Below are 23,500 nucleotides of genomic sequence, written 5' to 3' on the forward strand. Positions count from 1 at the left end.
CTGAAATGCTCCTGATTATAAATGAGCTTCCTCAGTCGTTTTCCATCAGAGAGAGAAATTGTAGTCCAAGGGTCATGCGTACCTGGTCACCTTGGTGAATATAAATCTCAATGTGCATTAATAAATGAGCATCTTTGTTTTTACATCTGTATTTTATGAGCTCCTAAATGTGGACCAGCGCCACTGAGTCTGATCACCCCTAAGACCCTGGTAAGAGTAATTTTTCACAGCATCTGTGAGTAATGGCCAGACCCAGGTCTGTTCTGAATTCGTCCCTGTTGGCTCCACACCTTTACTTTATGTTTCTACAATCTATAAAACATAGTGGAGGAAGACTCTACATGTAAATGGTGGGTCTAAAATAATTGGGAACAGGGAGAATTGAATATTTTTGTTACATATTTTATATAAAAGTTCTGAAGTGATAGTCTGTGTATCGGAGCACTAAGACAGGTCACGTGAACAGACATAAGCATTATTTCTCTGGCTCCAGCTTGAACCAGCTATTGTGGGCCTTCTATCTTTCTTTGCTTCACCCCTCCACCCCCACAGCCACCCCTACCCCACCAGTTATTTAGGGGAGGTACCAAGGAGTTCTTGTGTGCTAATGAGGAGGTCTCTCAGCTCTTCCTGCCATTGTTCTCCCTGTTTCACTCCTGTCTTAGTCTGTTTGTGCTGCTATAATAAAATACCTGAGACTCAGTAATTTATAAAGAACAGAAATCTATTTCTCTGAGTTCTGGAGGCTGGGAAATCCAAGATCAATGTGCCAGCAGATTTAGTGTCTGGTGGGGAGTGCTTTCTGTTTCCAAGATTTTGGAATCTTGGAATACTGCTGCTGTGTCTTCACATGGCAGAAGAGATGGAAGGATAAGAGGCACTAGGGTTCTCCCTTCAACTGCTTTTATGAGAGCACTAACCCATGAGGGCAGAGTCCTCAGAACTTCATCATTCTCGGAAAGCCCACACTTCTTAATACTATCACATTGGTTATTAGGTTCCAGCATATGAATTCTGGAGGTACACATATGTTCAAACCACAACTTCTTTCAATTCTATCTATTGCTTCCTTGTGAAGCAAGGAAGGGCTGGCACTGAAGGTGGTCCTGTCCGTGCCAAGGGCAACCTTCTGCTGCTGGGCCTCTTCCCACTGCTTCTCCAGCTAGAGCCAGTGTTTTGGGCACAACTCCAGGCCCTCTAGATGCCCTGGATCTCCAAGTGCCAATGCAGGGCCTTGCTTGCTGGTACCTCTAACTTGACATGTTCTGCACAAAAACGCATGTGAGGAGCATCTCTCCCTTCTCCTTTGCATCACAGTAGACACAGGGCCCTGCAGTGCTGCCTCATGTTTCCCAAGAATTCTCACATCAGTCTAGAGTCAACCGAGTCTCTAGATGAGGGAGTGATCGTTGCTACACAGAACCAGAACATAAACAAGCTCAGGGTGCCGCAGAGAATCAGAAAGTGATGCAAAAACATCTAACCAAAAAAGATAGAGGCCATGTACACCAGGTTAGTGATGGGCTCTTATCTACCCCTGGCCTGTCCTGCTTACCCTGATGGAGAAGAAAGTGAGGATTACCATTAAGCCATGCTGAAGAACGTAGGTTAATTTTTGTAGTCAGAAAAAAATGGTGACATTTCAAACCATCATTGTAATAAAAAAATACATTTATTTATTTAATTCAATGCTTGTAGTCACATTATACAAATTGCCATCAGGTCACAGGTCTCAATAGTGTGGGTACAGTCACTCTCAATGAATCATTTTGCCATCTCCATAAAGTCACAGGTGAACAAAGGCCTTTAGATAGTGTAGGGAGAGACACCAGATCCAACTGGACCCAACTAAATGACGTGCAGCATTTCATTACCCTGAATGGGCAGGTCAGAAAAATAGCTTTCTATAGAACTCTCCCTTTTCCCATACCTTCAAAATAGGGCCTCAGTGGGATTGGGGGCAGTGAGCTTTACCTGGGCCTGCCCCAGGTTCCATTTCTGGTATCAAGGACTTTTCAATCCCTCCCTACCTTGTCATGTATCTATGAATAATCACATGCGTACGTACACACACACACACACAATTTCACTGGTCCAGACAATTTCCAAGGCTGCTGGTCAACCCTGGTGCTGGTTTCCTGATTAACAGTTGCTCACTCCAGGCTTTACCTTGTAAACCTAAGGAATTGTCCCTGGTTCTGCTCTGCTGCTTTAGGAGGCAGAGAACCTCTGTGCAGGCTGGAATCTCACCTTTCCAACATCATTTCCAGACAGGAATCACCAAGGACATCTGTGTCCTATGGGAAGTCCAAACTCCCATTCTGAAAATATGTCTAATTTATTTCAGCATTCAGCTGTCCCTTTTCTGTGAAATTTTTCTTTTATCCCATGTGTCTTTCTCTGCCTCGCCCTCTCAGTCTCACCCTTCCTTCCAACTAAGTTAGGAGAGGGACTCTGCTATTTATGGTTGACCTTACCCTGCGCTTTGTAAGGTATGCTAAAGGATTTTCTCCCCACCTTTGCCAGTGGATTTTTAAATTAATTTTAAAAGAGAACACAATCTCTGAGGCTGTCCTTCCTTGAAGGACACTTTTTATTCCCTCTGCAGAATGTGCACTGGGGATTGGTCTACAGAAAAAAAATCTTCTGTGCCTCTGTTTTATTTTACTCCTGGGGTGGTTTGGAGGATGGGTGATCTGATGACACAACTAACCTCACAAAGTGTCCTCCTTCTCTGTCGGAGTTCAATTTACAATATAATCGGGCTTGGCAAGGGATATCCTGAAACAGCAGTAACCCTCTACACAAAACATCACTTTGCCTCAGGCCAAGCCTATTCACCTTCATGGTTACTTTTAGACAGTGTCTAGTATCTTGTGTACAACTATAGTACTTGGTCCTCAGTTATTAAAAAGAACACAGGATTTGTCTACACACACACACACACACACACACACTCAGACTCTGGGAGAAGTGTGCCTTCCAGAAGTGTTCCTTGCATTGCTGCCCAAATCCAGACCTCTTCTTTGAGAAGGGAAGGGCACATTAAAGGAGGTACCTGAACCCTTCTCTGGGTCGGGGGCCCATGGATTCCTCCACCTCTCTGGTGGAGGCCTAGAGTCAGAGTGGGAGAGAGAAATGGTTGGAGAAGAGGACAGAGCTATGTCGAAAGATAGCTGGGGAGAAAGCAAGCCCTCTACTCCCCTCTGCCCCTTAGTCCATGCTGAAACCCCAGAGTACACTAGCAGAAAGCGGAAATGGGCAGTCCTGCCATTTCCAGGTTCTGGTGGGCACCTTTCCACATCCTAAACCAAAACACGGGACATGGACTGTCTGGGTTTGTTCTGAAGAGGTGGCAGGTCCATTTTTTCATGGAAATCCTGACAGTGTCAGCTGTGAATCCCACTGATGCTGGTGTAGGGTTAACACCATGGAGGTTGCAGGGGCCTGTGCTCTTGCTGTACTTCCCTCACAGCTCTCTCTGTTATTTACTTTCCCCTTAATTTCACATTTGTTAGTTGTGGGTTTGGGTAGGGCAGGAGAAGCAATTATTTCCATTTACTACCAACCACATAGCACACAAAACCAAATGTAGACCACTCCTCAGTCACTGACCACTGTTTCTGATGGTACAGGGACATTCTAGGATGGGGGATAAGATATCCATCATTCAAAATGAGCCCAGAGGGTCACTGCTGTAAATATATGTGGTTGGCTGAATATAATTGTCTGACTGTATATTTTTTAAGATGAACTTTTTGTCTGTTTTGTTTTGTTTTGAGACAGAGTCTCTCTCTGTCTCCCAGGATGGAGTGCAGTGGCATGGTCTCAGCTCACTGCAGCTTCCACCTCCCAGGTTCAAGCAGTTCTCCTGCCTCAGCCTCCTGAGTAGCTGGGATTACAGGCATGCACCACCATACCCAGCTAATTTTTGTATTTTTAGTAGAGACATGTTGGCCAGGCTCGTGTTGAACTCCTGACCTCAAGTGATCCACACACCTTGGCCTCCCAAAGTGCTGGGATTACAGGCATGAGCCACCAGGCCCAGCCAAGATAAACTTAAAAAAGAAAAAAAGACTTTAATTAGCTGGAACCCCAGTAACCAGCACGCTGACTTAATTAGGACAATAAACTATCAGGAAAAGAAACAAATGATAACAAAAAAAAGATAAAAATAATAGCTATTTATTGTGTCACTTCCGTGTGCCAGGAAGTTATTTCACATACTTTTTATACCAACCCTGGGGAAACTCTAAATGTCAAAGAGGTTAAGTAAGCTAGCTAAGAGCATACCTCCACTTACAAGTGAGTCAAAACTCAACCCCAGGTTCCATGCTCTACAGAGCTATTCTATATGCCTAAGTTTTGTTATGTGTTGCCATAACAGAATACCTGAGAATGTAATTTAAAAAGAAAAGAGGCTGGGCGCAGTGGCTTTTGCCTGTAATTCCAGGACTTTGGGAGGCCGAGGTGGGCGGATCACAAGGTCAGGAGATCGAGACCATCCTGGCTAACATGGTGAAACACCGTCTCTACTAAAAATACAAAAAATTAGCTGGGCTTGGTGGCGGGCACCTGTAGTCCCAGCTACTCCGGAGGCTGAGGCAGAAGAATGGCGTGAACCTGGGAGGTGGAGCTTGCAGTGAGCTGAGATTGCGCCACTGCACTCCAGCCTGGGCGGCAGAGCAAGACTCCGTCTTAAAATAAAAAAAAAATAAGTAAATAAATAAATAAATAAAATAAAAAGAAAAAAGGTTTATTTGGTTCACATTTCTGATGGCTGGAAAGTCCAAGAGCATGGCACTGGCATCTGCTCTGCTTTTGGTGAGGGCCACGTGCTGTGTCACACGTGGCAGAGAAGCAGAAAGGCAAGTGGGTGTGTTCAAAGAGGGCAAAACATGAGAGTCAACCCTGCTTTGTAACAAACCACGCTAGTGGGAACTAATCCATTCCCAGTAGAACTAACCCTGTCTTGGGAGAAAGACATTAACCTATCTTAACCACCTAATCACCTTTTAAAGGCACCATCTCCCAACACTGCTACATTGGCAATTAGATTTCAGCATGAGTTTTGTCAGAGACAAACCACATCCAAACCACAGCACTTTATATATCTTGTTTTTTTTGTTTGTTTGTTTTGTTTTTGTTCTGAGGTCCTAAATAATGAAATGGGTAAGACTTTTATAGCTACTAGGGTAGTCATTAGCACTGTTTATCAAATATTTTTGGATTGCCACGTTCTGAACATAGAGAAAGACAATATTTTCCAGCCCCCTCCTGAGTGGGACACTGTGGCTGATATAACTCAATATGTTGTGAGTGGAAATAATAGAAGTGATGTGTGTCACCTCTGAACTGGGGCATTTAATCATTAACAGGAGACTCTCCAGAGCTCTCTTTCCTTCTGCAAAAAGGCAAGTTCCAGCTCCATCAGCATAGGTCTTGAAGTGAGGATGATTTCAAACCAAGCCTCAGCTGCCCCATGGTAGATATTTTATGTGCCTGAGAGTTGGGGATTATCTGATACTGCAGCATAATCTAGCCTATCCTAACTGAAAGGATCACAACCTAAAGAGTACAGAAATATATCTTTATTTCCTCGTAACTAACTTAACTCTCAAGCCCCCACTTCCACCAATAGTAGAAAATTTAGTGTTGCCCATTCAACTCACTGTGAGTGTAGCTCTCCCCCATTTTTTGAGGAGAGAATACTCGGTCAATTCCAAGTTCCACCCCTTGGGATAGGGATGGGAGAGTACATCTAAGTTTCAGGTAATGAAGTGGGTAAAAAGCATAGTTTATTTTGGTTGTTTTTGTTTTGAGATGAAGTCTCACTCTGTCACCCATGCTAGAGAGTACAATGGCAAGATCTGAGATCACTGCAACCTCCGCCTCCCAGGTTCAAGTGATTCTCCCACCTCAGCCTACCAAGTAGCTGGGAATACCGGCATGCGCCACCACGTCCGGCTCATTTTTGTATTTTTAGTAGAGATGGGGTTTCACCATGCTGGCCAGGCTGGTCTCGAACTCCTGACCTCAAATGATCTGACCACCTCAGCCTCCCAAATGCTGGGATTACGGGCGTGAGCCACAGTGCCTGGCCAAGAGCGGTTAAGTGTCCCATAACAAAGAGAGGCACTGGAAGTTACCTTTGTCCCAGGGCTGTCTTCTCATCTGCAAGCCATCACAGCCACGTGGCTCTTTCCTCTCTACCTTTGTGGTGGATGTGTCAGAGGCACCTGAACTGGAGCGACTCCATCTTGAATAGGGGCTGGGTAAAATAAGGCTGAGACCTACTGGGCTGCATTCCCAGGAGGTTAGGCATTCTTACTCACTGGATGAGATAGGAGGTAAGCACAAGGTACAGGTCACAAAGATGTTGCTGATAGAAGGATGCAGTAGAGAAGCTGGCCAAAACCTACCAAACCCAAGATGATGATGAAAGTGACCTCTGGTCGTCCTCACTGCTCATTATACACTAACTATAATGCATTCGCATGCTACAAGACAATCACACCAGCACCTTGACAGTTAATAAATGCCATGCCAATGCCCAGAAGCTGCCCTATATGGTCTAAAAAGGGGTGGAACTCTCAGTTCCAGGAATTGCCCACGGCTTCCTGGAAAACTCATGAAAAATCCACCCCCTGTTTAGCATATAATCAAGAAACAGCCAACCAGCAGACCTCAGGGCTGCTCTGCCTATGGATTAGTCATTCTTTTATTCCTTTACATTCTTAATAAACTTGCTTTCACTTTATGGATTTGCCTCGAATTCTTTCTTGCACAAGATCCAAGGACATTCTCTTGGGGCCTGGATCTAGACTCCTTTCCAGTAACAGATGCCTGCAACACCACCAAGGCTTCTGAACATGAGGCAAGCCACTCCTCATCTTAACCCAAGACCTCTAAGGTTTCTAGCCCTCTCACAATGTTTCTCCCTCCTCCACACCAGATCTCTGGACCTCAAGACTACTGGGACACTGTGAGGTAGTCCTCGAGTAACTCATGCAGCTACAGTTACTATTGCTCTGGCATCGTGTGTGCCTCTTTAAGGGCCTCACTGTCTGCCTACGCTACACCTTGGGGAGCAAGGCACGAGTGCCCTCTTGCCTCAGGCCCCAACCCCACCAAACCTATCAGAGGTTTATTTTTGTTTGTTTGTTTTGTGCCATTGTCCTAGGTTTCTTGAAAATATTACAGTATTGCAGAAAGATTCAAACAGATCCCTGAGGCGTTTTGAAAGTCATGTCACCTGTAGGCTGACTGACCTGCAGGTTGGACAGACTGCCAAATGCTGGAGTGCAAAAAAGCATTTTCTTAGAGTCAGGATCTACTTCAGTGATCTGATCCAGGGCTGAGACCTCGGGAACATAATTGTCTCTTTTTTCTCCCTCCTCCTCCTGCAATTGATGGAGATACCTCTTACTGCGTCCCTCCAAATCCACTTCATCAGATGCGTGACATAGCGTGCTATCTTGTTGTGGAGCTTCTTGCTGGGGATAATGGTGATCTCCTCACACACGTGCTTGTCCGTGTAGCAGTCGTCGTTGCCCAGGCATATGTAGTACTTTTCTATGATGACCTGGACTGCCTTCTTCATGGTTTGGGTGTGAACACAGCCCATGTTGGCAGGTCCTTGGTAAAAGAGGCCCTATCAGAGGTTTCTAACACACATTTTCTACACCCCACTGCTGTCATGAAGTCAACGGGGTATGGGGAGAGGGGTTAGGACTCTGAACATTCTCACAGGGAAGCCCAACAATATCAATATCTTACTTTCCTGCTTTCCTTTCCCAAGTCTTAGGTCCCTCCCCTTTTGGAATGTAAAACTATCTCTTACATCAGAGCTGCTCAAAGTGCTGGTTGGCAACAAGCTAAGTCTGGTTGGTGTCAGCACATAAATCACCGTATTGCTTCCTTCATCAAGAAAGTCTTGCTAAAAAGAAAAAAAAAAAAAAAAGCCAACAACAACAACAAAAAAAACCCAGCAACATTGCCAACTGAACTGAACAGTGTTCATAGTGATAAAGTTGATTTACATTCTGGAATAGGCTTCTTATCTCAGTAATAAACAGGTCTCAGGAGGTAGCCGAGTTTGTTGTACGTTCCTACCTATTCTGTGGTTTGTGGATAAATTTTATGCCCAGCTTCCTTCCAGTTTCGGCTTTTGATGCAGTAAGCCAGCTTTTGGAATTTAAAAAGCCTTTCCACTCTCTGGTACCTTGTCTTTCAAGACTATTGTTTCAGCTATGAGTTTCAACAACCCCATTCAACAATTCAATTGACTCCTTTGTTCCAGCCTGTCTCTGCCCTCGTCCTGAGAATATTTTTTTTAAATCATTGCTGAGAGACTGGTAAGGAAAAGATAATAATTCTGCCTCTGTGCTGTTCAGCTTTTTAATTGTATTTCTTGTCTCCCTGGCTAGAATGTGGCATGGTTTTTAAGGCTGAGATTTATTTTATAAAGAAGAATTAATTCTCTAAGCATTCAGATTAATCAAAGTTTGCCTAGCTCTTTGTAAAAATGACTTTTTAATTACCAGTCATTTTGAATCTGCTCCCCTCTAACAGCACACATAATGAAAAAGTCACTCAATTAATGTGATGTTTATTAAGAATATGTAATGACATGAATAAATGCTTATAATATGAACTGAAAAAAGTGGGTTACAATGCTGGGTTGCAGTGTGCATATAACTTTAAAAATAACAACAAAAGGTCTAGGACTAGGAAAAACAATAGAAATAAATGCATTTGTTTATATTTTTAATTTATATAATATTCTTTAATAGAAAAATAATTTTAATTTTTTTAAAAAGTGACTACACTTCCCTATTGACTTATAACTTGGAAAACACATTAGTCTTGATTACATTTTGCCTTCCATTATTCTTTTGATGGTTTATCTCTCCAGCACCTGCTCTAAGAATCTTTTCTGCCATATTTTAATAACCTTCAAAAGCAACTGAACTCCTCAGTTGTGGTGCCTTTTTTTTTTTTTTTTTTTTGAGGTGGAGTCCCTTTGTGTCACCCAGTCTGGAGTGCAGTGGCATGATATTGGCTCACTACAACCTCCGCCTCCCGGGTTAAAGCAATTCTCCTGCCTCAGCTTCCTGAGTAGCTGAGATTACAGGCACCCACCATCACACCTGGCTGATTTTTGTATTTTTAGTAGAGATGAGGTTTCACCATGCTGGCCGAGGCTGGTCTCGAACTCCTGACCTCAGGTGATCCACCTGCCATGGCCTCCCAAAGTGCTGGGATTACAGATGTGAGCCACCATCCCCAACCGTGGTGCATTATTATTTTATCAACCCAGTGAAGAACCCCTCTACATTCCTGATCCTCATTTCTACCCAACCCCCAGGTCCCCATATGTATTACTTGTCTGGCAATACACGTGTACCCTCACTCACTGCATATGTATTGCTGATCCATGTGCAAACATGCTTCCAGTGTGCATGAAGGCTCAATGTCATGCTATGCCAACCGTCTCTTACTTTGCTCATCAATGCCTTACTTTCAGGATTTTTCCCATCACCAAACCCTTGTTGTTTCCTATCTCAAAGAATAGTGAGGCATCCCAAACCCCTTACACAGACTGTGAAGTGTCTGGAATTAAATTTCTGAGTGACCTTCACCCTGAGATTACACTCTGCTACCAGGTCTGTAGAGATATAATTTACATCGTACAAAATTCACCTATTTAAATGGTGCAATTCAGTGGTTATGTGCACACTGCAATCCAACATTATAACCCACTTTTTAAAGTTCATGTTATAAGAAGCATTTATTCATGCTATTACACATTCTTAATAAACATCATATTAATCTAATGACTTTTTGATTATATGTGTTGTTAACGGGGAACAGATTCAAAATGGTAATAAAAAGTCATCTTCACAAAGGGCTAAGCACACTTTGATTAATATACTCCAAGGTTGTACAACTATCACCACTAGGTAATTCTAGAATATTTTCATCACCCACAAAAGGAACTCTAAGCCCATCAGCTGTTATTCCCCATTCATCTCTCCTCCCAAACCTTGGCAACCACTTTTACTCCCTGTCTCAATGAATTTGCATGCTTTGGACATTTCACATAAGTGGAATCATACAATATGTTGTCATTTATGACTGGCTTCTTTCACTTAACATAAGGTTTTCAAATTTCACCCACAATGTAGTATTTCATTTAGTATTTTATTCCTCTTCCTGGCAGAATAATCTTCCATTACATGAATATACCATATTTTGTTTATCCATTGGGCTTGTAGAATTTAAAGCAGCATCACTTTTAGTACTTAAAGTATAGTCAATTTCTGTCAAGTAATTAGGATAATTGTATCTTTTTAAAAACAATAATAATTTAGGCATCTTAGCAAATGAACAGAAAAAAGAAGGGATTTAGGGAAAACAGGAAATTTCTATATTTTTCTATTCTTTCAGTAAAACAGAATTCTGTGCAAGCTAGAAATGTTTTCTCACTTTTTCCCTGTGCCTACACATCTCTATACACCTTCCTAATCCTGAAAACCCAGAACGCAGTGCTATGCTGACTTGGTACTGAATCCCCAGTAAGTGTTGGATAAAGGGTGGCTGAAGAGTGAATAAGAGACACCATCTTGCTCTTTCTTCTCCCGGAAGCCTCCCCTCACCTCCACCTTGCTAGTCTTCCTTTTTGCAGTGCAAATGGTTGAGCAGACAGTAGTGGGGAGAGCTGCAGGAGAGGTCAGCGGTTAAGCTTAATTACAAGTAAATACAATTTCTCAGGGGTTGCTGTGGAAAGGAGAGCAGATAAGATCAGCGAAAGTACTTGGAGGGCCTTGGAAGACAGCCCCTCTGCAAACATAGGATTGGCTTTTATTGTTGTTGCTGCTAATAAAACAGATGTTCTCAAAGCATTCCTCCAACCAGTAAGAGGGCTGGGGAAATTGCTGTGTCTTTACTGGTTGCTGAAACCAAATAAAAATCAAATTAAAGTTTAATTCACCTCATAATTTTCTTCATGGCAGCTCTGCTCAGCAGCCTTGAGGCAGCGCTAATGTCCTCCTCCTCTGTGGCATATATCACCCTCAGCCCGGGGCCCCCAGAGGTCAGCTGCACATTTCCCTCTCCTGGAGGTCCAGTGTGGGTGTTTGCAGCTGAAGAAAAGGCCCAGGCCAAGATGAAAGGATGCTGGGAGCTGCTGGAAGATACCAGAAAGGACTTTGCTCCTCTTCCCCTCTCCAGGGTCTCCATGGCAACAGGGGGAAGGCTGCTAGGTATTCCAGCTATGTGACCTGGGCCATGCATATTACCCAGCCTCCTGAGGGGTGCCAGACTATAAACACTGAGAGGCCTACAACCACAGATGGCATCCTCCCTCCTGTGCTCCTCATACCCAGGACAGTGTCTGTGATAAGGAGGGCTCAAGGAACATTTCGTGCACCCATGCAATAAAGTTTCCTGTTCAGTCAATACACGAGTGAGGGAATGAAGTAATTTTTTGCAAGTGTTTCCTTTTTAAAAAATATCCATTCTTTTTTAAACCTCCTTCCTCCCTTCTTCCTTCCTATTCTTTGACACACAAATAATGTAAAACTTTCCAGGGCACCGTTCCAACTCTAACAGATGATTCCCCACGTGCTGGGAGTTAACAGCTTGTTACTGACTGTAAACTCAGAGTTGGGTTTTGCAGTTTTTAGATATATTGAGTGCTCTACAGATGCAAAGCAGTGACCTCCTCATCTAAATCAGACAAATGCAGATAAGGAGAAGATCATGAGGAAGCCAAGAGGTGGATAAACACAAACGTCCAGAAGAGCCTTCAAGGTCAAGAACTGTCTCTAGAAAAGCCATTGCAGTGACATGAGAATGTCAGAAGTAAAACCCAGGTAGGACCACACATTCTCCTTTGAAATTAGTCCCTGCTCATCCATTCATTTAACATTTCAGTGCCTACAAAGTGGACAAGACAATATGGAGATGAATGAGGCTGACTGTGAGGGGCCTGCAGACTAGTAGGGGAGGCTGAAGTGGAAATGAATTGTTACCTTACAAAGTGGCAAAGGCTGCAGGAGAGACATAACGTCCAGGTGGTGCTGGGAGATGCTCCCCAGAGGAGGCAATGGGGAGATTCCTAGCAGGAATAACCTGACTCAGTCTGGGTCTTATAGAGTGGAGTCAACATCAGAAGGGGAAGTTCAGGATATAAGAATGTAACCGCCCAATGTAACCTTGCCTGCTGCCTAGGCAGAGCCAATTTATCAAGACAGGGGAATTGCAATAGAGAAAAAGGAATTCACACAGAGCCAACAGTGCAGGAGACCTGAATTTTATTATTACTCAAATCAGTCTCCCCAGCATTCAGGAATCAGAGTTTTTAAGGACAACTTGGTGGGCAAGGGAAAGCCAGTGAGCCAAGAATGCTGATTGGTCAGGTCAGAGATGAAATCATATGGAGTTGAAGCTGTCTTTTTGCACTGAGTCAGTTCCTGGGTGGGGTCACAAGAACAGATGAGGCAATTTATTGATCTAGGTGGTATCAGCTGATCCATCAAGTGCAGCGTCTGCAAAATATCTCAAGCACTGATCTTAGGAGCAGTTTAGGGAGCGTCAGAATCTTGTAGTGTCCCGCTGCATGACTCCTAAACCATAATTTCTAATCTTATGGCTAATGTTAGTCCTACAAAGGCTGTCTTGTTTGGGGAAAGGGCTATTATCATCTTTGTTTAAAACTATAAACTAAGTTCCTCCTATGCCCAGGAATGAACAAGGACAGCATGGAGGTTAGAAGCAAGATGGAGTCAGGTTAGATCTCTTTCACTGTCTCAGTCATAATTTTGCAAAGGCAGTTTCAATCATGGAGAAGAGATAACACATTTGAGAGACACTGTTTCTTAATTCATCTTCAGTCTCTGTTGTAAGGCAGACACTACCTCCACCAGGCATTTCCCTCTTTAAGAGTGTCTTTGAAGACACCCTAAACTTTAATATTTGTGGCAGACCTGATCTTTGCACAAATGATTGGGAGTTATTCTTTAAAGGGCCAGGGACTTTATCATTGCATATCTTTTGCATAAGGTTAAAGAGAAGAAGGTGTAGAAATCCTGACATTGGTAAGAGATATTTTTCACTTTGTTTTATAAAATATAATGCATTTTCTGAAACTGTATATAAGCTAACCAGCTTCTATCTCCTCTATCACAGATGGAACTGAGCAGAGTTAAGCATTCTGATTTTAATTCATGAAGCAGGAAATCTTTCTGGCAGGTCCTGGTGAGTTTCCAGTTTGGCTGCTGACAGATAGCGAAATGTGCTTTCTATAATCTCTTCCTCTCCATCCCACGTCCACTGTGCACATTATTCAAAGCTGGCAAGAGTCACTGACAGGACATGGCACCCATGGTTTGAAGAGCCAACTTTGTTCTGCGGGCGGCCCAGAGCCAGTGAAGGGCTTTCTTGAAGCACATAGCACGCCATGGTCATGCAACAGCGATATGTAGCCTGGGTGTCACTCACCGAGACACATTTCCTCCCTCCACTGCCTCACCCATTTTTCTTAAAATTTAGCTTTTTCTGGACAAGATCAGGCTTACTATAAGACAGTGCTTAGAAAAACTGATGTTAAGAGGGAAAAAATAAGGGAAGGTGAGGGAAGAAAAGGTGGGAAAGAGATTAGAAAAAGAGGAGGGAGAGGATGGGGAAACTGGAAGCAAAGAGTTAAAAAAAAAAAAGTGAGGAAGAATAATGCTGTAAGGTTAAAGACTCCTACCTCAAGGCCTTTGCATTTGCTGCCTCCACTAGTAACTCTCTCTCCTCAGTGATCTCACTCCCTCAATTCACTTCAAACATCACTTTACAGTGACACCATCCTTGGGCTCCCTAGTAAAATCCACCCCCTTCCATCACTCACTAATTGCTTAACCAGTTCTACTGTTCTTCGTAGCAGTGATCGCCACCTAGTATATTACACATTTACTGGTTTGTCTTTCCTCAAAGGAATGTAAACTTCACCAGTACAGGGACTTTTTCTATTTCATTCCCTGCTATATTTTCAGCATCTAGTACAATGCCTGACACAGAGCAGGTATATTAGTCAGAGTTCTCCAGAGAGACAAAACGAATAGGCTATGGACACACATAGAAAGATATAAGAGGAGATTGATTAGGGGAATTGGCTCATGTGATTATGGAGGCTGAGAAGTCCCATGACAGGCTACCTCTATGCTAGAGACCCCGGGAAGCTGGTAGCATGACCTAGTCCAAGTCTAAAGACCTCTGAACCGGAAGCCAATGGTGTAACTCTCAATCCAAGGCCAAAAGCCCAAGAAAACCAGGGGGAGGCCCCTGGTGCAGGTCCTGAGCTGACCTAAAGGCCAGAAAGACTGGAGTTCTGATGTCCAAGGGTAGGAGAAGAAGGGTGTGCCAGCTCCAGAAGGGAGAGGAAATAATTTGCCTTTCCTCTACCTTTTTGTTCTGTTCGGGTTCCCATTGATTGGACAGTGCCTGTGTACACTGAGGGCAGACTCCTCCCTCAGTCCACTGACTGACACGCCGGTCTCCGCTGGAAGCGCCCTCACAGACACACCCAGAAACAACGCTGTGCCGGTTCTCTAGGTGTTCCCTAATCAGACACACCCAGAAACAACGCTGTGCCGGTTCTCTAGGTGTTCCCTAATCAGACACACCCAGAAACAACGCTGTGCCGGTTCTCTAGGTGTTCCCTAATCAGACACACCCAGAAACAACGCTGTGCCGGTTCTCTAGGTGTTCCCTAATCAGACACACCCAGAAACAACGCTGTGCCGGTTCTCTAGGTGTTCCCTAATCAGACACACCCAGAAACAATGCTGTGCCGGTTCTCTAGGTGTTCCCTAATCAGACACACCCAGAAACAATGCTGTGCCGGTTCTCTAGGTATTCCCTAATCTTGTCAAGTTTGGCACCTACAATTAACCATTAAAGTAGGTGTTCAATAAACATTTGTTGAATACATAAATCGGAGGTCCCGGGGCTCCTTAAGAAAAAAAAAAAAAAAAAAAAACCTCCTCCTTCCCCATCCAATCTCACAATGTCCCTGGAAAGAATGATCATTTTTATTTCATATCTTTATTTCATGGAGAGACATTGTTTTTATTCACATATAGTTTGAACCTTCCCCTCCTTTTCATAATTTTTTCCTACCAACACCCTAACCTCCTGTAGAGTGAGAGAGAAAGAGAGCAGGAGGACACGTGCCAGTTCGTGTGCCATCAAAGGAATCGGCCTTTCTTTCATGGCAATGCCTTTGGAGCAAACCTGAAGCCTGTAAGGCAACAACAATAACAGTCTCTTTCCCACCTCCCAGAAGAGGATGAGCATGAATCCAGCGATAATGGGAAGAGTGTGATGTGAGGCAGAGCTAACATCACAGAGATCCCAGGGAACATTATTTTTCCCTCTTCTTTCTAAAGACACCATAAAAAGCTCTCAATTTTTCTTTCTAAGTGGTGACTGCTTTAAAGAATATGAAATCTGAGATACTGTGAACCCCCACATGATTTCACCTCTGGCAACTGATGTGAGACACAGTGATGGGACTTCATGGTTGTTATATTTGACTTGCAGCCTTGGGAGGAGGGCAGTTAGAAAGGAGGACTGTCCTGAAGTAATGGTGGCCCCATTGGGGTTTGGGGCTTTGTGTCATAGTTTAAGCAATTGAGGCAGGAAAGATTGAAGGAACGGATGAAAAGGAACCACAGGAAAGAGAGGTGGGGGAGATGCAAAAGTGAGGGAGGGGAGAGAGGAGACAAAGGAGCCAAGCTCACCTGTTGCCCTGTCTATGGGGACCAAGAAAATCTCCAGCTTGGGTTTGATCAGTTTAGGGCAATGACCCTCACATCTTCACTTCCAGTCATCCTTAATCATTTGATGGAATTTTCTATCCAGCATACTTTATGGCATATAATAAAGGACTTGTCTGGTCTTTTTCCCAGGTCCCTGGGACTCTCTCAGCCCTCACCTCATGTGTCTCTTCATGTGGCTGGTCCTGACCTATATCCTTTCTCGTAAGTGTCTGTAATTGGAAGTAGAGCACTTTCTTGAGTTCTGTGAGTCGTTCCAGTGAATTATCTAACCTGACCAGCTCATGAAAACCCCTGAATATCTAGTTAGTCAGAAGTGTAGGTGGCCTGGAGACCCCCTGAACTTGTGACTGGTGTCTGAAGTTGAGACCATCTTGAGGGGGACTGTGCCCTTCATTTGTGGGGTGTATTACTCAGGGTCCTCCAGAGAGACAGAATCAGTGGGATATATGAAAGGTGATTTATTAGGGGGAGTTGGCTCACACAATCATGGAAGTGGAGAAATCCCACAATAGCCGTCCGCGACCTGGAGAACCAGAGAAGCCAGTAGCATAGTTCAAAGCCGGCAGCATGAGTGGTTCAGTCCAAGTCTGGAAGCCTCAGAACAGGGAAGCAGACAGTGCAGGCCCGCATCTGAGGCTATAGACCTGACTGTCCCCAGAAGGCCACTGGCACAAGTTCCAGAGTCCAAAAACAGAAAAGTCTGAGTCTTGTGTCCAAAGTCAGGAGGAAAAAAAGCATTCTGTCCCAGAAGGGAGAGAGAGAAAGAAAATGAGAGAGAGAACAATCCCCCTTCTGCCTGCTTGTGCCAGCCAGGGCCCCTGACGATTGGATAGTGCCTGCCCCCTTAAGGGCAGATATTCCTCTCTCTCAGTCCACAGACTCACACCCTCACAGGCACATCCAGAAACAATGCTTCATCAGCCATCTAGGCAGCCCTGAATCCAGTTAAACTGACACGTAAAATTAATCATCACATGAGATCTTCACTGTCTCTGGGTGGTTAACGCCAGAATTCATTTGCAGTACACCAGTGGGTGTTAGAATACCCTACTTTTTCAATTTAGCAAAAATGTCAATTCCTTGGTGAAGACTTCCTTGACTTCCCCAAAATTAGTTGCTCCCTTTCTCTCCTTTTATTCTATTAATATATCTATGATAGCACACACCATATTTTTGCACACACATAATTTTTCTATTGAGAGGTCTGTTTCCTCTATTATCTGGGCCCTTTGCAGGCAGGGCCCCCCTACTGTGTGCAGCCCAGGGAGAGATGGTGGCTTCTTCATGTATCTCAATGTGTATTTGGGGGCTGGAGCCAGATAGGAAGATGTGATGAATGGTCCTAGGGAAATTGTCCAGGCCCTGTCCACAGAACAGAAAGCTAGGGCTACCCTGGAGAAAATGTCAAATTTTTAGGGAAAATTGACATTTGTAATCATCAGCATTGCAAGTCAGTTTGGTTGTGTCCAATTTCACATCCAGCCCACACTTTCCTAAATCCCGTGGCACATTCTATCCCATCTTAGCCCATGCCCTGGCCCCTTTCTCAGCAGGGATCCCCCAGTGCTCTCTGACTCATTTTCCTTGCCACAGCAGCAGTAGCAACTAGCTTTCTGTGTCCTTCACTGGCTGCAAGATGCGACAAGGAGAAGAGTTATGTTCTAGAAGCCTTAGCACCTTCAGATAAGAATAGAATAGCTAGTCTCTGGGAAGAGACAAGTTCCAGAGAGGGTACAGATTAAGAATTTAGGGGTGGGGACTTTTTTTTTTTTTTTTTTGAGACGGAGTCTTGCTCTGTCGCCCAGGCTGGAGTGCAGTGGCCGGATCTCAGCTCACTGCAAGCTCCGCCTCCCGGGTTTACGCCATTCTCCTGCCTCAGCCTCCGGAGTAGCTGGGACTACAGGCGCCCGCCACCTCGCCCGGCTAGTTTTTGTATTTTTAGTAGAGACGGGGTTTCACCGTGTTAGCCAGGATGGTCTCGATCTCCTGACCTTGTGATCCGCCCGTCTCGGCCTCCCAAAGTGCTGGGATTACAGGCTTGAGCCACCGCGCCCGGCCTGGTGGGGACTTTTATAAACTGTGCCTCAACTCCATGAAAGAATGAGGGAGAGGGAGCTCAGGGGCTGGCTCCACAGGAAAGGCTGGATTGGGAGATGACTAATGCAATTACCCATTTGGAATTTAGCTTAGAAGAGGGAAAGAAATAGACCAGAGGTGACAGGCTTAAAATTTCCTTTTTTTTTTTTTTGGTTTGTTCCCAATTCTCTCCTAGTCCAGAGTTGGGAGAGGAGTTGCAGAAAGGAGAGTGGAGAGAGAGAAAGGAAGGATAAATAAGAGATTTTAAAAAGAAAGGGAGTCCTAATGTGGGGAAGATCAGTAAAAAGTAAATAAATAAACATAATTTAAAAAGAAAGCGAGTATGTGAGGACACCAAGGAGTGTGGCGAATGTAGTTAACCCTGGTCCGTGGACAAGCTAGGGTATTAATTTTGATCTCCCAGACTTAGGATTGCCATGAAAATGCATAGTTGAGAGGCAGGGGCTAGACAGTGGGGAATGGAAAGCAAGTGTCTGATTCCGGAGGAAAGCAGAGTGTTGCCAAGGTAAGAGAAAAACTCTCACCTGAGAGATCATAGTCCCTGGCTTGGGAAGACCTAATGCAAGAACAGAGAGAAGAAACCACCAAAAAATTGGCCTAACCAGCTAACAAGTCACTGCCACAGGGTGACTCTGAGCTGTGCTGTGTCTCCCTTCTTCCCTAGCCATGGCCCCATCTTTCCCATGTGGTTGGACATTCTCACCACTGGGACGTCAGGAGATACAGAGTTTAATTCAGGTTCTTCCACCAACTAGTTCTATGACTCTTGTTTAATCTCCAGAAGCTTCATCTGAATATTCCTTTCAGGGAAAGCACACCAGCTAGAGCTGCAGTGGGGAGAAGAGCTTGATCTATATAACCCACTAGGTATTTTTTCAGATCTTAAAAGACTGAGAAACTGTCACAGCCAAGAGGAGTCTAAGCAGAAATGACAACTAAGTAGAGTGTGGTAAACTGGATGGGATTCTGGGACAGAAAAGAGGCATTAGGAGGAAACAGAAAATCTGAATGAAGTGCAGACTTCTGTTAATAAAAATTTGTCAAAATTGGTTCATTGACTGTGACAAATGTACCATACTAATATTAGATGCCAATAATAGGGGACACTTGGTGTGGGGTATATGGGAACTCTCTGTGCTATCTTTACAATGTTTCTGTTAATCTAAAAATACCCTTAAATAAAGTTTATTTAAAAACTGTGAGTTACCTTAGAGTGTGGACTCAAAAATGAGGACATGGCCTCTGGAAGGGCCACATTTAAGATACCTCTGTGTGTGTGTGTGCACGCGCATATATAAACAGATAAGTTTTCTATGATGAACATGTAATACTTCTGTAATGAAACAGTAATTTAAAATAAGTTGCATATTACACACTATTTGCAAGAAGAAAGGAGGTAAACCAGCCATTTCAATGAGCATGTTTATGAATTCATTTATTGAATCTTTTATTTAACAACATGTACAAAGCTTGCACATGACTGGACAAGGCATTCTATGGCAGGAATGAGACAAACAAAGCCTGATTTTTACAGGTGAGAAGCAGCTGTGGAGAGCTGATGTACAAGCCCACAGTAGGGTGAGCAAGCCTGGAGTACAGTGACAACATGGAGGAGGGAACACCTGGCTCTGCCAGGGATCGGCCAAGGCTCAACGGTGTTTATGCCTTAAGACAAGAAAACAGCATGGAGTTGAGAGCCTTAGCTCTGGAACTGGGCAAGTTCTCTCAAAGCCTCATCGGCTACTCTGAGGATTAAATTAAAACACTAAGAACTAAGCTAGTTCCTGATATAGTAAGGGCTTATTATGTGCCAAGAACTGTTGTAAGTACTTTACATCTGTTAAACTCATCTAATCCTCACATCCAATTTGTGAAGGAGACACTGTCATTACCCCTCATTCTAGAGATGAGGGAGCTGAGGCACCGAGAAGATACCAATTTGTCCATGGATACCAGCTAGTTAATGGTGGAACTAGGGCAGAACCCAGGCAGTCCAGCTGTAGAGTCTGTATACTGAACTCTCATCCCAGTCACATCTTTCAATGACTAACACAATTATCATTTTGAAGGGTGAGTAAAGGCCAGTAGGGAGGTGAGGTGATGAAAGCTTTTATAGATCTTACAACTTAATAGCCTAGACCTCAGGGGAGGTCTCACTGTGATGTAGATTTGAGGTCTTCAGCACATGGTGGAAGGTGAGGCCTCTGAGCTGATGAAATGGCCCAGGAGAGCACCCTGCCCAGTGCCAGCACAGGACATCTGGAGCTCTGAACAGAGTTCAATAGCAACTGTTTTAGTTCAGGTTGCTATAACAAAATGCCACAGACTGGGTGGTTTTAAAAACATATATGTATTTCTCACAGTTCTGGAGACTGTAAAGTCCAGGATCAAGGTGCTGGCAGATCCAGTGTCTGATGAGGGCTCTCTTCCTGGTTTGCAGATGGCCATCTTCTTGTTCTGTCTTCACATAGTGGAGAGCAGAGACAGGAAGCAAACTCTTGTGTTTCTTCTTATAAGGGCACTAATCCTTTACATGAGGCCTCCACCCTCATAACCTAATTACCTCCCAAAGTTCCCACCACACAATACCATCACATTGGGGATTAGAATTTCAACATATGTATTCTGGAGAGATAAAAATCATGCAATCCATAATATTCTGCCCATGGCCGCCCACACCTCATGCTCTTCTCACATGCAAAATACATTCATTCCATTCCGACAATCCCGAAAGCCTTAACTGGTTGCAGCATCAACTCTAAAGTCTAAAGTCCGAAGTCTCATTGAAATATTATCTAAATCAGGTTTGGGTGAGACTGAAGGTGCAATTCATCCTGAGGCAAAATTCCTCTGCATCTGTGAATCTGTGAAACAAAACAAGTAATGTGCTTCAAAAGTACAATATGGTTGGATAGTCAGAAGATAGATAGTCCCATTCCAGAAGTAAGAAGTTGGAGAGAAGAAAAGGTGATGGGGCCTCAGTAAGTCCAAAACCTAGCAAGGCAAATCCCATGAGGTCTTAAGGCTTGAGAATAATCCTCTTTGGCTTGATGATCTGTCCTCCACACCCACTGGGGTGGCAATGTCAGCTACAAAGCTCTGAGAGGCACATTTTGAAGGCCCTCTGCTCCGTTGAAACCTAGGGAGTTGCCAGATGTTCTGTGAATCATCTTCAGGGGGCCTTCATCCCACGTCCTTCCCTTCCTTCCCTCCCTCCCTCCCTCCCTCCCTTCCTTCCTTCCTTCTTTCCTTCCCTCCCTCCCTCCCTTGTTCCTTCCCGTTTTCTCTGTTTCTGTCAGTCCCAGCTGGCAGTGTTTCTGCTGGTATAATCTCATCTCTATTCTTGATGTTTTTTGAGATGGTTGATTAAGTTCATGATTCACATCCGCACTAATCTCCTTATTAAAGGGTCAGTTTGCCACCTCCTTAGTGTTTTCTTCTGAACACACTTTCTCACTTTTGTGTTCTGAAAAGGCTGAGAATTTTCCAAATCTTTAAGTTCTGGTTCCTGTTTGCTTAACAATTCTGTCCTTAAGTCATTTCTTTCCTCTTGCATTTTACCACAAGCAGTCAGGAGACACTATGCCTCTCCTTCAACATTTTACTTCAAAATCTGCTCAGCTAAATATCCAGGATCATTGCTTGCAAGTTCTACTTTCCACAAAACACTAGAATTTGAACACAATTCAGCCAAGCTCTTTGCTGCTCTATAACAAAGATGGACTTTTTTTCATTGTCCTTCCTATGTGCTCCTCATTTCCATCTGAGACCTCATCAGAATGGCCTTTACCATCCATATTTCGACCAATATTGTGCTCATGATAACTTAAATATTCTCTAAAAAATACATTTTCTCTACAGGTCTCTTCCTCTCCTTGTGAGCCTTCAACAGATGTCCCTTTGCAGCAATATTGGGTTTTTCTAGCATGTACCTCAAAAGTCTTCCAGCCTCTACCCATTACCCAGTTCCACAGCTACTTCCACATGTTCAGGTATTTGTTATAGCAGCACCCCACTTCTCAGTACCATTTTCTGTCTTAATCGATTTGGGTTACTATAACAATTTGCTATAGAATGGGTGGCTTAAACAATAAACATTTATTTCTCACAGTTCTGGAGGCTGAGAAGTCCAAGATCAAGGTGCTGGCAGATCCAGTGTCTGGTGAGGGCCCAAGAAGTGCTTGGGTTGTAGATGGCCACCCTCCCTTGTATCCTCAGATGGTGGAGAGCAGAGTGAGATCCAGCTCTGTCATGTCTCTTCTTAGAAGAGGGCTCCACCTTCATGACCTAATTACTTCTAAAGACTCCACATTCTAATACCATCACATTGGAGGTTAAGATTTTGACATAGGAATTTGGGCAGAGACACACATGTGCAATCTATAACAGGAACCATCTATTATAATTTCTTTCCGAGGAAAGGAACAGAAACCTATCACTTTTGAGTGACTATGATGTGCCAGACCTTGTTCAAAAACTCAATGGCAGGTAAGATGATACTCGATTTCCAGATAAGTAACCTGCAGCTCTGAGGGTTGAAGTAAGTTTCCCAGTTGCAGGCTGGTCAATGTGAGATCAGGAAATCCCAGGGCTGTGTGTGCTCTTTCTTCCACACTGCACCCATTGCAGGTGAGCCAGGCCATTAGAGCAGCCCTCTGCAGGCAGCACCTAAGAGGAGACGTGGTCCTGGTGAACACATACGAGAGGCCCTTCCAGCAAGGGCCTAGCTGCTAGAACTGTAAAGCACAGTGGGCTCTGGCCCCTTCTTGACTATCAGGCCCCATTATTTGTTTCTCCCTGCATGGTGTTGGCCCAGGTTCCAGCCCTAGGATGATGGTCTCTGGGTAATTTCTGAGATTTCATTTTTGTTTTTTCTTTTTTTCGTTCCTATTGGTATTCTGGGTTTTCTTCAGTGAATATAATAGAAATAATAAGTAAAGAAAGATCCTGCTCCTCTAGAAAGCAGATGAACATGTAAACAGGTAACTATTGCACAGGATGGAGCCAAACACAGAAAGCAGAGGACTGTGTCAGTTCAAAGAGAAAAGTGATTCATTCTGCCTGTAGAAATCAAAGATTCAAGGAGGAGGTGACTGTTCTGGGCATTAAAAAATGAATAGGATTTTGACATATAAAAAGTCTCCTGGGCTGTGGGAATAGACTTGAACTAAGGCCCAGAGTCATGCTAGGGTATGACAGGTCAGAAAGTAAAAGTTGTAGAGGGAGACTGAGTTAGACAGTCCATAATATGGCCTTAGGAACCCTTACCTCCTGGTATTCGCATGTTTCTATAGTCCTCTCCCACACAGTATCAGGGTTGGTCTGTGCAACCAGTGGAACACAGTAGAAGGGATGGTGTGCCACTTCTGGAATAAGTTATAGAAGACACTGCAGCTTCCATCTTGGTCATTGTCTCGTATGCCTTATTTGTCTTGGATCACTCACCATATGGAGAGACCCACATGTTGAGGGACTGAAGTTTCAACAGCACATGATGACCTTCAAAATGGATCCTCCCTCACTTTCAGATGACTGCAGCCCTGGGTCACGAATTCACCACAACCTTAAGA

General features: G+C 44.0%; 1 pseudogene; it reads right to left on the reverse strand.

Annotated features, from left to right (window-relative positions):
- Positions 1-7,217: 7,217 nt before the first annotated feature.
- Positions 7,218-7,777, reverse strand: LOC117075019 (annotated as a pseudogene).
- Positions 7,778-23,500: the final 15,723 nt, after the last annotated feature.

The sequence above is a fragment of the Trachypithecus francoisi genome, unplaced genomic scaffold (assembly GCF_009764315.1).
Source record: "Trachypithecus francoisi isolate TF-2019V2 unplaced genomic scaffold, Tfra_2.0 Lachesis_group5, whole genome shotgun sequence".
Lineage (NCBI taxonomy): Eukaryota > Metazoa > Chordata > Mammalia > Primates > Cercopithecidae > Trachypithecus > Trachypithecus francoisi.